This window comes from Erythrolamprus reginae, chromosome 12 (genome assembly GCF_031021105.1).
Source record: "Erythrolamprus reginae isolate rEryReg1 chromosome 12, rEryReg1.hap1, whole genome shotgun sequence".
Taxonomy (NCBI): Eukaryota; Metazoa; Chordata; class Lepidosauria; order Squamata; family Dipsadidae; genus Erythrolamprus; species Erythrolamprus reginae.
Genome location: NC_091961.1, coordinates 9,575,285 through 9,590,584, shown reverse-complemented (window position 1 = coordinate 9,590,584; position 15,300 = coordinate 9,575,285).

The following is a 15,300-nucleotide window of genomic DNA, read 5'->3' as shown; positions in this document are numbered from 1 at the left end:
GAGCCATCCCGACAGCGTGTGTGTGCTCAGATTTGCAAACCAGAAGGGAAGGGAAGTGAATACTGATAGATAGAGGGAATGGAAGAGGCAGACAGAAGTGACTTCAAAACAACAGCTCTTGATATTCCATGTAAAATCATGGAATCAATTATAAATCAATCAATCACCCTTTACTTAGAATCTAATAACCTACTCTTTAACAAACAATTAGGATTCAGAAAGAAATTATCCTGCAACCTACAACTACTTCACTGCAAAAACATATGGACTACCCACCTAGATCAAGGAAAATCCATTGATGCAATTTATATTGACTTTTGCAAAGTGGTCCATGACAAACTACTCCTAAAACTCAAATCCTATGGCATCCTGAGGCCACCTGTGGTTGGGTAGGGCTGGACTACTGCATTCCTGTCAAACAGGCAACAAGTTGTCAAAATTGGAAGCAATCGAGTTGTCGAAGGGTGGAACTCATTACCAGACTCAAAAGTGTCAACCCCTAACCCCCAACATTTCTCCCTTAGACTATCCACGGTTGACCTCTCCAGGTTCCTAAGAGGTCAGTAAGGGGCGTACATAAGTGCACTAGTGTGCCTTCCATCCCCTGTCCAATTGTCTTTCCTTTATCTCATATATCATATATATATTTTCTTCCTTTCATATATCTTCTCTATTTTATATTTTTCTTTATATATATATTACCTCATGTCTATTCTCTTCTATATGTGTTGTGTATTGGACAAAATAAACAAATAAAAATAAAATAAAATAAATAAAATAAAATATTTGGCAACTATTTACCACCCAACAAAAACTCTGTCTGACAGCCAGCCCTTTTATATGGCTCTTCTATGACATATGGACTTCAACTCCCAGAATTTCTGCGCTAGCATGATTGCCTCAGGAATTCTGGGAGTTGAAGTCCACAAGTCATAGAAGAGCCAAGTTTGCCTGCTCCTGGTCTAGCCAATCAGCAGTCAGTATTTTCCCTCCAAAATTGAGGACCTGACTGGAGCCCATGTGCTTCAGCCTGAGAATGTGAGAAATGCCACCTCTGATGCAGCCTTGTCTGGAAACAACAGAAGAGAAAGCAGTGGTCCCTGGGAGATGTAGTTTGGTATAGAGGAAACAGTGAAAGGAATTTGGCCTGGAACCTAGAATAATTTAATGACTGATATATCTATTTCTGTAGCTGTTGCATTAGAAAGACAAACTTGTTTGTACTGAACATAGGGTTCAATTGCATGACATAGCAAACATTTGGCTAATTATCTTGAGTGTTTCATTCTAGAGGCTCCAAGGAGACTGAAGGCTTTCAGGTTTCCTTCCAACTTCCACAAATCTATGTTTTTTATGAAGAATGTGTCATATTTTAACATCATGGTTCAGTGAGTGATTATAGCTGATCTTTCAGTCATAGAATATCAACAGAATTGGTTTCAGAGGACACTCTTTTGAATCCTTGTAAATCTTTGAAGGTTCAAATCAACATCTACAAGATCTTCTAGAACCCCTACAAGTGTCTAACTTATGGGTGATAAAATGCAATGTCAACTAAGTTATGAATGTTATTCCACATAAAAAGAAGATACAAACAAAATTGATCATGAGAACATCTCTAGATTATCTCAGAATGCCATCTAAGTCAACATTCAGCATCATCCAGAGGCAAATCAGATGCATTTCAGTTTCAGTCTTAAAATTGAGGGTGACACATACCTTCTAGCATCACTTCCTAGTAGCAAGTACATGCACTATTAATATTAAGAACATGGTGCGCAGCCATTGAGAATCCAGATCTTTCTGAATTTATTTAGCCTCCTTTTTAATCATCTAGATGGGCGATCATTAGAAATTTCAAAAGTAGCAAATGCTATCATTTGAATTATTATGTGTTGTGGTTAGCTCTGGCCCAGCTCCTGCCCCAAGGAATGTGGAGGTGGATGAGGGGGAGATATCCACATGCCGCAGGCCTGTTTTGTTCCCAGTAGAATCTGCCGACGAAGTCTCCTCTGACCAAGGAAGTGTGAGTGACAGGGAAGAACGGAGTTTGGCAGACAGCCCAGGAGGACATCAGTCATCTGTATCATCCCTGGATTCTGAACAAGAATTAATGACACATCCACGTATGCGTAGAGTGATGCATAGGAGACAACAACTGAAGGATTATTACAAGAGAAAACGAGGCCACCTGTGGTTAGGTGCGGATGCTGTAATTAGTGCTACAGATAAAAGTGCAGCCTGGTATTTTAGCCTCATGGCAGTTTATCTGATTCATTGTTTCGTCAAGATTGTGGTTTTTGCTGTTCAGGATTGTGTGACTTTAGAATTGGACTCAATTTCCCAGTTATTGGGTGAGCAATTGGACTGCATTTAACCTGTGCCTTCTGTGTACCAGAAAATCCCTTTGACATTTAAAAAGGGAGCTGTTTCTGTTTTTCTGTTTATAAAAACTTTTGGGTTTTCTTTTTATCATGTGGTGTGTGTCTTCCTGGACTAATTACCCTGTAATTATGGGTGGTTGAGACACGCCAGCAGAACATTATGTAAAATGAATACTTCTATATTTCATTTTTTCCTATCTGCTGTGTCTCTGGATGAGCCTGACTTTTAACATGGAGAAAAATATTAAACTAAATTTATCTCTCTATATATTTTGTACTCCATGCAGAATTCTTTAAATTTCTATCATGCCTCTCGTTTTCTTTTTTTCTTTTTATATTTTTAATTGGCTTTTTAAAGACAAAAACAAAACACAATGACAACAAAAGACAATATGCAACAAGAATTTACGCTTCAAAACATATTTACCGTTACATTTCTGTTTCTTTGGTTTCCCCATTTTTGGATTTATTTACATTTATCTTACTTCTCACTGTCCATCAATCCAGTTATAAAATTTATCCCACACAGTGTAATATTCTTCTTCCTGTTTGTTCTGTAGCTATCATGCCTCTCTTATCTCTAAAAAGCTTTTAAAGGTCCACAAGTGTGTCAATTTTCTTTCTTCAACAAGTACTCTAAGCCCATCATATCCTGCATCTTTTTGAGCACTTAAAGGCTGTGCCCTGGAGAAATGTGATTAACAACAGCAAGGATTTCAGTAATCCTTGAAGGTGATGGTGAAGACTGAAACTAAGACTTTTGTCATGGCAAAAGTGGGTTAGGTAAGTGGTCTATAGACCTTGCTCAAAGATTGTATACCATACTTTTCAGAGTTTAAGATGTACCGGGGTATAAGACACACCTTACTTTGGGGGGAGGAAAAAAAGGGGGGATCTACCTACCAGGTATTCATCTGGCTAGCATCCATAATCTGGTCAGCTTCAGTACTTACTTACTTACTTACTTACTTACTTACTTACTTACTTACTTACTTACTTACTTACTTACTTACTTACTTACTTATTGTTAGAGTTGGAAGGGACCATGCGGGTCATCAAGTCCAACCCCCTGCCTAAGCAGGAACCCTATAGCATCCCAGCCAAATGGCAGTCCAATTTCCTCTTAAAAATGTCCAGAGTATTGGAGTTCACAATGTCTGCTGGTAGGTTGTTCCACTGGTTGATCGTTTTGACCGTCAGGAAGTTCTTCCTTATTTCCAGGTTGAATCTCTCCTTGGTCAGCTTCCAGCCGTTGTTCCTCGTCCGGCCCTCTGGTGCCCTGGAGAATAAAGTGATCCCCTCCTCTCTGTGGCAACCCCTCGTATACCTGTAGACTGCTATCATGTCCGCTCTGGCCCTCCTTTTCTCTAGGCTATCCATGCCCAGTTCCCGCAGTCTCTCTTCGTAAGTCTTGGTTTCTAGACCCCTGATCATTTTGGTTGCTCTTTTCTGCACCTTCTCCAGAGTTTCAATGTCTTTTTTGAAGTGTGGTGACCAGAACTGAACACAGTACTCCAGGTGTGGCCTGACCAGGGCGTAGTAGTACATTATTTTATCCCCTGGTTAGGACAGAAAAAAACCTTATTTTGGAGGGAATAGCAATGAAAGCAAGCCTTCAAAGACTTAGGGATGGAAAAAATCTTTGAAGAAGTAATGAAAAAAGCCTGCAAGCTGGGAAGCTCATTAGCCCCTATTTAGGGCTGTAAAAACCTTTATCAAAGAGAGTAAGAATAAAAACAAACCTGCAAGCAGAGAGGAGCCAGGAAGATAGTTAGCAGGTGGGGAATAGTTTAAGGTGGGGAAAGCTTTGAAAAAGCTACATTTGGAATATAAAACACACCCAAATTTTCAGTCTCTTTTGGGGAGGACGTGCATCTTATACTCTGAAAAAGATGATATGTGAGTTTGTGAGTTAGAGTTTATATCTATGTATAAAAGAATAGCAGATTGGAAAGGACCTTGGAGTCTTCTAATCCAACTCCCAGCTCAGCTCAGACAGGAAATCCTATACCATTTCAAATAAATGACTGTTCAATCTCTTCTTAAAAACCTCCAGGAGCACCCACAACTTCAGGAAGCAAGTTATTTCACTAATTGTTCTGTCAGGAAATTTCTCCATAGTTCTTGGTTGTTTCTATCCCTGAGTTTCCATTTATTTATTTATTTGTTTGTTTGTTTGTTTGTTTATTTAGATTTGTATGCCGCCCCTCTCCGCAGACTCGGGGCGGCTCACAACAAAGTGAAAACAATTTACAACAAATCTAAATTACTGTTTAAAAATATTTAAAAGACCCCATTTTCTAAACACACATACATACATTGCTTCTTATCCTGCCCTCAGATGCTTTGGTGAATAGCTTGAATCCTTCTTCTTTGTGGACAAGAATATCTCCGGGACCGCCTTTTGCTGCACGAATCCCAGCTACCGATTAGGTTCCACAGAGTTGGCCTTCTCTGGGCCCCTTCGACTAAGCAATGTCATTTGGCGGGACCCAGGAGAAGAGCCTTCTCTGTGGCGGCCCCGGCCCTCTGGAACCAGCTCCCCCCAGATATCAGAGTTGCCCCCACCCTCCTTGCCTTTCACAAGCTCCTTAAAACCCACCTCTGTCGTCAGGCATGGGGGAATTGAAATTTCCCTTCCCCCTAGGCTTATAGAGTTTATACATGGTATGCTTGTATGTATGAGTGGTTTTTAAATGGGGGTTTTTTAGATTATTTTTAATATTAGATTTGTTTACATTGTCTGTTGTTAGCCGCCCCGAGTCTTCGGAGAGGGGCGGCGTACAAATCTAATAAATAAATAAATAAAATAAATAAATTAACCCCTTAGACATTAGAACACTGCTATCATGTCATCTCTAGTCTTCATTAAACTAGACATACCCAATTCCTGCAACCACTCTTCATATGTCTTAACCTCCAGTCTCCAATCATCTTTGTTGCTTTTCTCTGTAGTCTTTTTAGAATCTCAACATCTTTTTTGTGTTACGGCACCCAAAACTGGATGCAATACTTCAGGTCTGATATTTCCAAGGCAAGGGGTACTAGCACGTGACATGGTTTTGTTTCTATCCCTGTATTAATACAACCTAGGACTGCAAATTTATATGACTCCCGACTCAATATATTTGTAGTAGAATTGCTTTCACAATCTCCTGTCATATTCCAATTTATTATCAGGGGATTTTAAAAGTGATTATTATACTAAAAATGTGTTTTGAGAATGCATGGGGATCCAGATATGGCAGTTTTATAGCTAAAAACTGTGATTCCAAGGATTTTCTGGGAAACTTCCACAACACTTTAAAATGAAGTCTGAAAAAATATGAGTTCTTGGAAGAAGAAAATAAAATTCTGGAGTGTTTTAGGACACAGAGTTGAAGAAAGTTAAGGCAGATTGCCCAATATTATCTCTCTCCATTCCTTAAATACCATTAGCTAAATCTTCTCATCCCACAGAGCATTAAAATCACATGTGCCCATATACATTTTCTTTTTTATGGTTCAGGGTTCAGGGTTCTATGGTTCTACGCTGCATATATTTTTTTTTTAAAAAAAGAAAGCTTAACTTTTTAAACTTTATTTGATATGCAGTGTTTCCTCGATTTTCATGGGGGATGCGTTCCGAGAACGCCCACGAAAGTTGAATTTCCGCAAAGTAGAGATGCGGAAGTAAATGCATTATTTTTGGCTATGAACAGTATCACAAGCCTTCCCGTAACACTTTAAACCCCTACATTGCAATTTCCCATTCCCTTAGCAACCATTTAGATTATTACTCACCATGTTTATTTATTCAAGTTTATTAAAAAAATATTTATGAAAGTTTGGCGATGACATATGATGTCATCAGGCGGGAAAAACCGTGGTATATGGGAAAAACCCGTGAAGTGTACATTAATGGTCTTGTGACTGGATATGAGGGGCTTGCCGTCCATGTGACTAGGTGGGAGTGGCTTGAATGATCATCATCGTTCAAGTGAACAGTTAAGTCCTTGACTTACAACCTTACCAGTGTCGCTCGCTGGGGTGACAATTTGCTTCGCATTTCCCACACTCTCCTTCCTGGGTGGACTCAAGCTGGGTAGCTAGGTGAACGGGTGCTGCCAGAAGCATGAATGCTGCCAGCGCTGCTTCCACCCCCACCTTCTGCTTGCACCTCAGGTGGGAGGTGGCCGCGTGAGGCTGGAGGGGAGCCAGGCAGGAGAGAGGGAAGCTCGTCCGAGGCCAGGAAGGAGGAAAGAGGGAAAAAAAGGAAGGAGCAGCAGCATGGAAAAAAGGAGAGTTGAGCCGAGACCAATAATCCAGGAAGTGACAGCCACCGATCAGATGGAGCTGCGCACGCATCTTCATTTCAGCTGGTGGAACTGTGTTCCACCCCGTCCTGCCTGCTGCCCACCCCTGTTCCAGCAGGAGCTGGAATAAAGGATGAGAGCTCAACCCTGCCCCACGGTACTTCTAGGGCACTGATGGCAAACCTTTTTTTTTCCTCAGGTGCCAAAAGCTTGTGTGCATGTGCTATTGCACGTGTGCAAGCGCCCACACCCATAATTCAATGCCTGGCATGGCAAAAATGTCCTCCCCCAAAGACTCTCCAGAGACTCTCCAGAAGCTGAAAATGCCCTCCCAGAGCCTCTGTGCAAGCCAAAAATCAGCTGGCTGGCACATACATGCACATTGGAGCTGAGCTAGGGTAACAGCTCGCATGCCGGCAGATATGGTTCCACATGCCACCTGTGGCATCTGTGCCATAGGTTCTCCATCAATGCTCTAGGGTCTGGAACATGGACTCGTTAACTTCCTGCTGAGTTTTCCATCCCCTTGAGCCACTGTGCAGCATTCTGATGATGATTCTTCCTTCCTACCTTCCTTTCTTTATTTTATTTATTCAATTTTTATGCCGTCCTTCTCCTTAGACTCAAGGCTGCTTACAACATGTTAGCAATAGCAGTTTTTAACAGAGCCAGCCTATTGCCCCCACAATCCGGGTCCTCATTTTACCCACCTCGGAAGGATGGAAGGTTGAGTCAACCTTGAGCCGGTGATGAGATTTGAACCGCTGACCTTCAGATCTACAGTCAGCTTCAGTGGCCTGCAGTACAGCACTCTACCTGCTGCGCCACCCAGGCTCTTGCTGTAAATTGTTACATAAAACCATTCTTAACCTTCTAAGTAGGGAGTTAAGAATGATTAATGCACAAGTGTCAATGTGCAATGGAGAAACTGCGAACGTTCATCTCTTTTCCTTTCTACAATTTATTCTCCCATGTATCTTTATTCACAAGGAAGACTCATTACATCCAATGGGATGTAATTTGAAAGATTTAATGGCTGCTCTGCTAAAGAAGCTAGTGGCAGAGGTCAGACCAAAATTGTACAAGTAGTGGGTTTTTTTTCTTTATCTGGATTAAGGTCACTTTCCTTGTCTGATCCCAAAATGCAGTTGCCTATGTGATTTAATGGTGAATGTATTCCTACTTTGTAGGTCTCTTGGGGGAAATTATCTGAAATGCCTCGTAGCATAACACTGAAGCTCTTAATAAGTCAAAATATGTTGCTATTGTAAATTTAATGAGCATTTCCTCTCCCTGCTGGCATTTTTAAAGGGGAATTTGAATGCTACTCAGGTGGGAAAGCCTGTTACTGCTATTTTGTTTTACATGAAATAATAATGTGCCATTATTAAAGAAGAGAAAGGGTGGCCCAGGGTGATTAGGAAAAGGAATCAAACAAATAAACAGAGGAGGAAAGAAAAGAGACACAGCAACAAGTCACCAGGAAAAATTCATGTGTCATAGCCAGTGTTCCCTCTAATTTTTTGGGGGGGTGGGTGGAAAAGTATAGTGTCTGAGCGGCAGTCCCTTCGGGACTGGGCGGCACAGAAATAATAAATAAATAAATAAATAAATAAATAAACAAACAAACAAACAAACAAACAAACAAAACAAACAAACAAACAAATAAAAAACCCACCCTGTTTTGCCTCAGAGAATTTCAAAATAAAATACTGTACTGTGTGTCTATAACAGTGAGCTCATAATAGGGCAACTCTATCAATATCAAAATGCCACTTAAAGAGTTGAGCTAGTTTCAAACTAGATTTTGATTTTCTTTCTCTCTTCCTTACTCCCATTCTTTTTCTTTCTCTTTTCCTTCCTCTCTTTTTTCTATCTGTTTCTCTCTCTTCCTCTCTCTCCTTCCCTCTCACTATTTCCCTCTCGGCTTCTGGGCAGGTTTGGAAAACTCTGAGTTGATGATGATTTTTAAGTGAGTGATTGCTCACTGCTCAGCTTAGAGGGAACTATGGTCATAGCCAAAATCTGTGGTTGTGTTATAAACAGAAGTGGTGTTTCCCTAAATTGTGGTTTGCATATTGGAGAAAAATCAAAAAGACTATAAGCCACATATTTTGCCTAAGAACAATGAGAAAAGTAAAAACATTTTTAAAAGCAATCAATTTCAGAAAATATTATTTGCTTTTAATGAGTATGTGTTTATTCAGTTATGATATAACCCAAGGACTGCAATAATTTTTCAATAGAATAAATGGAGAGAGGAGAGGGGAGGGGAGGGGAGGGGAGGGGAGGAAAGGAATTATCATTTCTATTTTTCTTTCTATTAAGTAATTTGCTTCTTACTCTTCCCCTCTCTCTTCCCCTTTAACCATTATTATATACAATCTATAAATTTCAGTCTTTTCTTCTTTCAGCAAAAAGTCCATATTTTATTTATTTATTTATTTATTCGATTTTTATGCCGCCCTTCTCCTTAGACTCAGGGCGGCTTACAACATGTTAGCAATAGCACTGTTTAACAGAGCCAGCATGTTGCCCCCACAATCCGGGTCCTCATTTTACCCACCTCGGAAGGATGGAAGGCTGAGTCAACCTTGAGCCGGTGATGAGATTTGAACCACTGACCTTCAGATCTACAGTCAGCTTCAGTGGCCTGCAGTACAGCACTCAACCTGCTGCGCCACCCCGGCTCATATAGTAGAATCTTTGATCAAAAAGTCCATACAATAGAACTTTTGGTCAAGAAGTCCTTACAGTAGAGCCTCTGAACATTTCTGACTACAACCAAATCGGGTTTTGACCAAAGAATTCACAATTTCTTTTCTGCAGCTGATTTTCCCTTCCACACCATTTTTCTTTGTAAGTGCCAAATTTCCCAAAATTAGATTCAGATCACAACCAAATTGGTTTATGACTTATAAGTTATGGAACAAATTATGGTTGCGAGGTTCTACTATACAAGGTTTCTACTCTTTTTAAAACATAGGGTTGTGTTTTTTTCCTGATTTGGGTCCTCACACTTCAATAAAATCCTAACAGTATTATGACTGAACTTCTCTTATATAACTTTTCCATTGTAAGAAATGACAAAACGATGGGAAGATGAGCAAAAGAGAAACCCACCCTTAAAGTTCTCAATTTTTTACCAGTACAGTAACCTCAAAACCACCACCAAAAGAAATATAACAGACAATCTCAAGCAGCCAAAAACTAAAAAAGAAAAACATCATGGGGGATAAAAACATTGAGAAATTCAAAATAGATTCTAGTATGGAATCCGTTTCATCTTTAGTGCATTTGTGCCAATGTTTTTCCATGCAATCAAAAGAGAACAGCATGGCTTTAACAACACAACACAGCCCAAGTTATAAAAAAAATCTTGTCTATGTCAATTTCGGTTGTATTCAGTCCTAAATGCATTCCATCTGTCCATGAAATTAAGAAAATATGTGCATCTTTTTCCCCAATATATCTACCCAAATATGTGCAAAAGAATTTGCAACATTTCCTAATATGTCCATTTTATAGTCAGTATTCAAGCTAAACACTCCTATTCCAAGTGTGAAATCTACAACTGCTTGTTGTCTGTACTTTTTTTTAAAAAAAGAAATCACATTGCCACATAATTTCTCCTATAGTAAAATATTATTCCAAGACTTGCCAATGATATCACTTTATAAACACCTATGTCTGCAAACCAGGAAATCCCAGTGTTTTAAGCTAGACCAGAGAAATGAATAAAAAGGAAGTATCAGCCATCACTTTTGCCCAGACTACACAAACATGTAGCTATAATGAATCACATTTTTAAAACAGAGAGAACTTTGCCTTTAAGTCTGAAATTCCCAATGCTTAAAAAGTGTGATGAGGATGGGGAAAAGAATCCCATTATTTGTTCTGTCGGGCTCTCTGGTAGAATCTTCCCAAAAATTCATAGGTACAAATTTAAGACACACACACGTTTGAAAATTCAAAACAATGTTCTTTATAATGAAAATTCACTTAAACCAAGCCCTCTTTTGGTATAGCAAAAAGCACTGGTCTCCAAACAAACTGGTAATTTGTACAAGTCCCTTATCAGTCCTGTGATACTTAGCTTGCAGCTGTGAGGCAATTCACAGACCTTCTTCTTTCACAAAGTGAAACACAATTTGCTCTGGTTTAGTTTCCAAGCAGGGAAAAATCAGCACACAAAAGGTCAAAGTCAGTAAAGCAGTCACAAAACACAAGGATCAGATAATCCTCCACAATGGCCAAACCCACAGGCTGCTATTTATAGCAGCCTCACTAATGACCACAGCCCCACCCAACCACAGGTGGCCGCCTCCTGCCGCACGAATCCCAGCGACCGATTAGGTTCCACAGAGTGGGCCTTCTCCGGGTCCCGTCAACTAAACAATGTCGGTTGGCGGGTCCCAGGGGAAGAGCCTTCTCTGTGGCAGCACCGGCCCTCTGGAACCAACTCCCCCCGGAGATTAGAACTGCCCCTACTCTTCCTGCCTTCCGTAAACTCCTTAAAACCCACCTTTGCCGTCAGGCATGGGGGAACTGAAACATCTTCCCCTGGGCATGTTTAATTTATATATGGTATGCTTGTGTCTATGTCTGTTAGTATATGGGGTCTTTTTAAATCTTTAAAATTTAAAATTTAGATTATTTATGATTTGTTTCCACGTGTTGTGAGCCGCCCCGAGTCTTCAGAGACGGGCGGCATACAAATCTAAGTAATAAATAATAAATAAATAAATTTTCTTTGATAATAATCTCTCAGCTGTTGTTGCCTACGCATCGCTCTCCACATGCGTGGCTGTATCATTAACTCTTGTTCTGAATCCAAGGAGGAGCTAGATAATTGATCTCCTTCTGAGCTGTCTGCCACATTCTCCTCTTCCCTGTCACTCATGTCTTCTTGGTCAGAGGAGCCTTCATCATCAGATTCCACCGGGGGCAAAACAGGCCTGCAGCATGTGGATGTCTCCCCCACATCCACAGTCCTTGGGGCAGGAGCAGGGCCAGAGCTAACCACAATATTGTTCACCAATTAATTCATCTTAATAAATGTGTTTGGAGTTGAGATATGGATCTGATTCATGTGTCAACTTGCGAGGCTTTCCTAACCTGTTCTCGAATTGCCATAGGCAGAGGGATTGGGGAATCGAGCTTTGCAGCTGTATTGAGAAATTTGCACCTCAGTCAAAACAAAGCACATTCCAGCATGCAAACATCAAGGTCATCTTTACAGAGATCCATAGCGGTCAGAAGGAGTGACTTCTGCAACTCAGGAAATTGCTTCGTAGGGGAATGTGACTAATAACATACCTTGTAGGGAAGGGGAAACAAAGTCAGAGTCAAGACACAAATTAAGTAAGGTCAGAGTTGGCTTCACTTGATACGTGCCAACATGATGCTCCTAATAAATAACTGGATTTCTTTTGAACCTTGGTTTGAGATTCATATTTTAATTAGGGCATTAGTCTGAACCCTGAACTCATGTCGATGGGAGAGCCTCAAAGGTGTATCTTACTAGAAAATATAGAAGAAGAAAATAAAGAAGAATATAGAATTGTGGAAGTTCACGTTTTGGAATTTGGGGTCCTGATTAAAGCTGATTTAATTAGTTCTCCAACTCTGTTAGGTGATAGAATTGATGATCATCAAAGATAGTTATAGTCACCACTATATTCAGTTAGAACAAAGGATTTTGAAAATTGTGAAGAACCAGTCGATCTGTGATTATTTGTTTTTATGGTGATATATTAACTTGGAATAATGGGTAGTGTATCATAAATGATTATCATAAATGATCATCAAATATAGTTATAGTCACCACTATATTCAGTTGGAAAAAAGGATTTTGAAAATTGTGAAGGACCAGTCGATCAAGGCAAGGGGAAACCACTTCTGAAAAAACCTTGCCAAGAAAACTGCGGGGATTTTAAGACTTGTGGACATCAACTTCCAGAACTCCTCAAAGCTGGGAGTTGAAGTCCATAAGTCTTAAGTTGCCAAGGTTGGAGATCCCTGTTCTAGGGAACTATAGTGAAAAAGAAGCATGACCATGTCTATAGTCTTCTCAATTGACCATCTGATTGACCATGGTGTGAAACAGAATGCCGGGATATTAATTAAATCCAGATCTATTTTGTTCTTATAGTTTATAACAATCTGTATCATGATGATATAGATTTCTGATTTAACACACATGCTTTTTTTAAAAGTAGTAAGCAGGTGTTACATTGCTTTCAATCCAAATTTCTATTGAAAAAATTTGCTCCAACAAATGAGAAGAAGAACCATCAAAGGAGTAAGTAAGAAGTATGTATGTATTTAAAATGCACTATTTTGTATGGATTTTTATTTTATTTATTGTTAGAGTTGGAAGGAACCATGCGGGTCATCAAGTCCAACCCCCTGCCTAAGCAGGAACCTATAGCATCCCAACCAAATGGCAGTCCAATTTCCTCTTTAAAATGTCCAGAGTATTGGAGTTCACAACATCCGCTGGTAGGTTGTTCCACTGGTTGATCGTTCTGACCATCAGGAAGTTCTTCCTTATTTCCAGGTTGAATCTCTCCTTGGTCAGCTTCCAGCCATTGTTCCTTGTCCGTCCCTCCGGTGCCCTGGAGAATAAAGTGATCCCCTCCTCTCTGTGGCAACCCCTCGTATACCTGTAGACTGTTATCATGTCTGCTCTGGCCCTCCTTTTCTCTAGGCTATCCATGCCCAGTTCCCACAGTCTCTCTTTGTAAGTCTTGGTTTCTAGTCCCCTGATTATTTTGGTTGCTCTTTTCTGCACCTTCTCCAGAGTTTCAATGTCCTTTTTGAAGTGTGGTGACCAGAACTGAACACAGTACTCCAGGTGTGGTCTGACCAGGGCGTAGTAGAGTGGTATTAACACTTCCCTGGTCTTGGAGTGTATTCGAGTCCGCGGAGAGGGGCGGCATACAAATCTAAATAATAAATAAATAAATAAATTCCCCTGTTGATGCAGCTTAGGATTGTATTGGCTTTTTTGGCTGCTGCTGCACATTGTTGGCTCATGTTTAGTTGATTATCCACCAAGACTCCGAGATCTCTTTCGCAGTCACTACTGCTAAGAGGGGTTTCTCCGATGCTGTATGTGTGTCCAGGTTTTTTTTACCTAGGTGAAGGACTTTGCTCTTGTCGACGTTGAACATCATTTTGTTGGTGTGGGCCCACTGTGTTAGTCTGTCCAGGTCTTTCTGTAATTTGAGCCTGAGCAATAATAAAATCAACTTAAGTTTATAATCTAAGATGATTAAATTTCTCTTCATCATGTTGGTTTTTTCCTTAATTTTCTTTTGCTGTGGGATATTTTTCAATCAAATATCTGAACTTTAAAATCTGTCTTATTTCTATTGAACAATAATCCACTTCCTGGTGAAGTAATAAATAACAAAATAATTGTATTGATAAGGTTGATATACAGGGCAATCCCCTTGTTGAAAGAAAAAAAAAGAAAGAACCATAATTCCAAAGAGAAATTTACCATCAGCTATGCCAGAATGCACCCTCATTGATCTACTGGCTGATTTAAGTTTTGACAGTGAAGAAATAAGAAAAATAGTTTTGCTGTTTCGGCTCCCTGTTGTCATTAAATCAAAAAAGTATTTTGCAAAGCACTTTTAGTGAAAAAAACCCAATGATTCATCCAGCCACTTTCTATTGAATGAAATGTCCCATTTAAGCACACACACCAGGCTCCTGCTTGGCTAAAATGCCATAATATCTCTTAACCATCCATATTTTCCACAAAGCTATTATTGGATTATAATGATGGATAGAAGAGAGGACATTATACCAATTGAGTTATGAACTTGCAGATGGGATCTTTTATTTCTTTTAGTTTAGTTTAGAACGGGATAATATTTTTTTCTACAGTGGAGAAAGGAGGAGGAGGAGGAGGAGGAAGAAGAAGAAGAAGAAGAAGAGGAAGAGGAGGAGGAAGAAGAGAAGGAGAAAGAAGAGGAAGAAGAAGAAGAAGAAGAAGAAGAAGAAGAAGAAGAAGAAGAAGAAGAAGAAGAAGAAGAAGAAGAAGAAGAAGAAATAATTAAAGATGTAGGTAAGAGTTAGTTTATTTAGTTAAACTGTATTAATTTGTATGGATCCCTGAGAAATAACCAAATCATTATGGCTATTGATCATTGATCATATTTGTTTTTGAGCATCTGAATCATCTTTGAGGAAGTCTTAGTACAATGCTAAGTAAGTACAATCGCTTCGTACAATCACCCAGGTAAGTTAATGAATGAGCCAAAACATTCTAACATTTACTCTGTAGAGAAAATAATTTAAGTATGGTCAATCAACTGAATGATAAGAACTTATCCCCTTATTAGACTTAGACTTTTGAAATAAAATTGACTTGACCCTAAATAGGTTTAGCTGAGCATTCCTGTGTATAATAAAGTAAAATTAATTTACCTTGCTTAGGACATGGGTAGCCAATATTTGTCTTTGTTTGAGTTGCATTGAATAAAGAGAAATAGTCATGGGATGCATATAAACTATATACAGGTAAGTCCTCAACTTACAACAGTTCATTTAGTGACATTCAAAGTTAGAATGGCATTTTTAAAAAGTGAATGATAACCATGTTT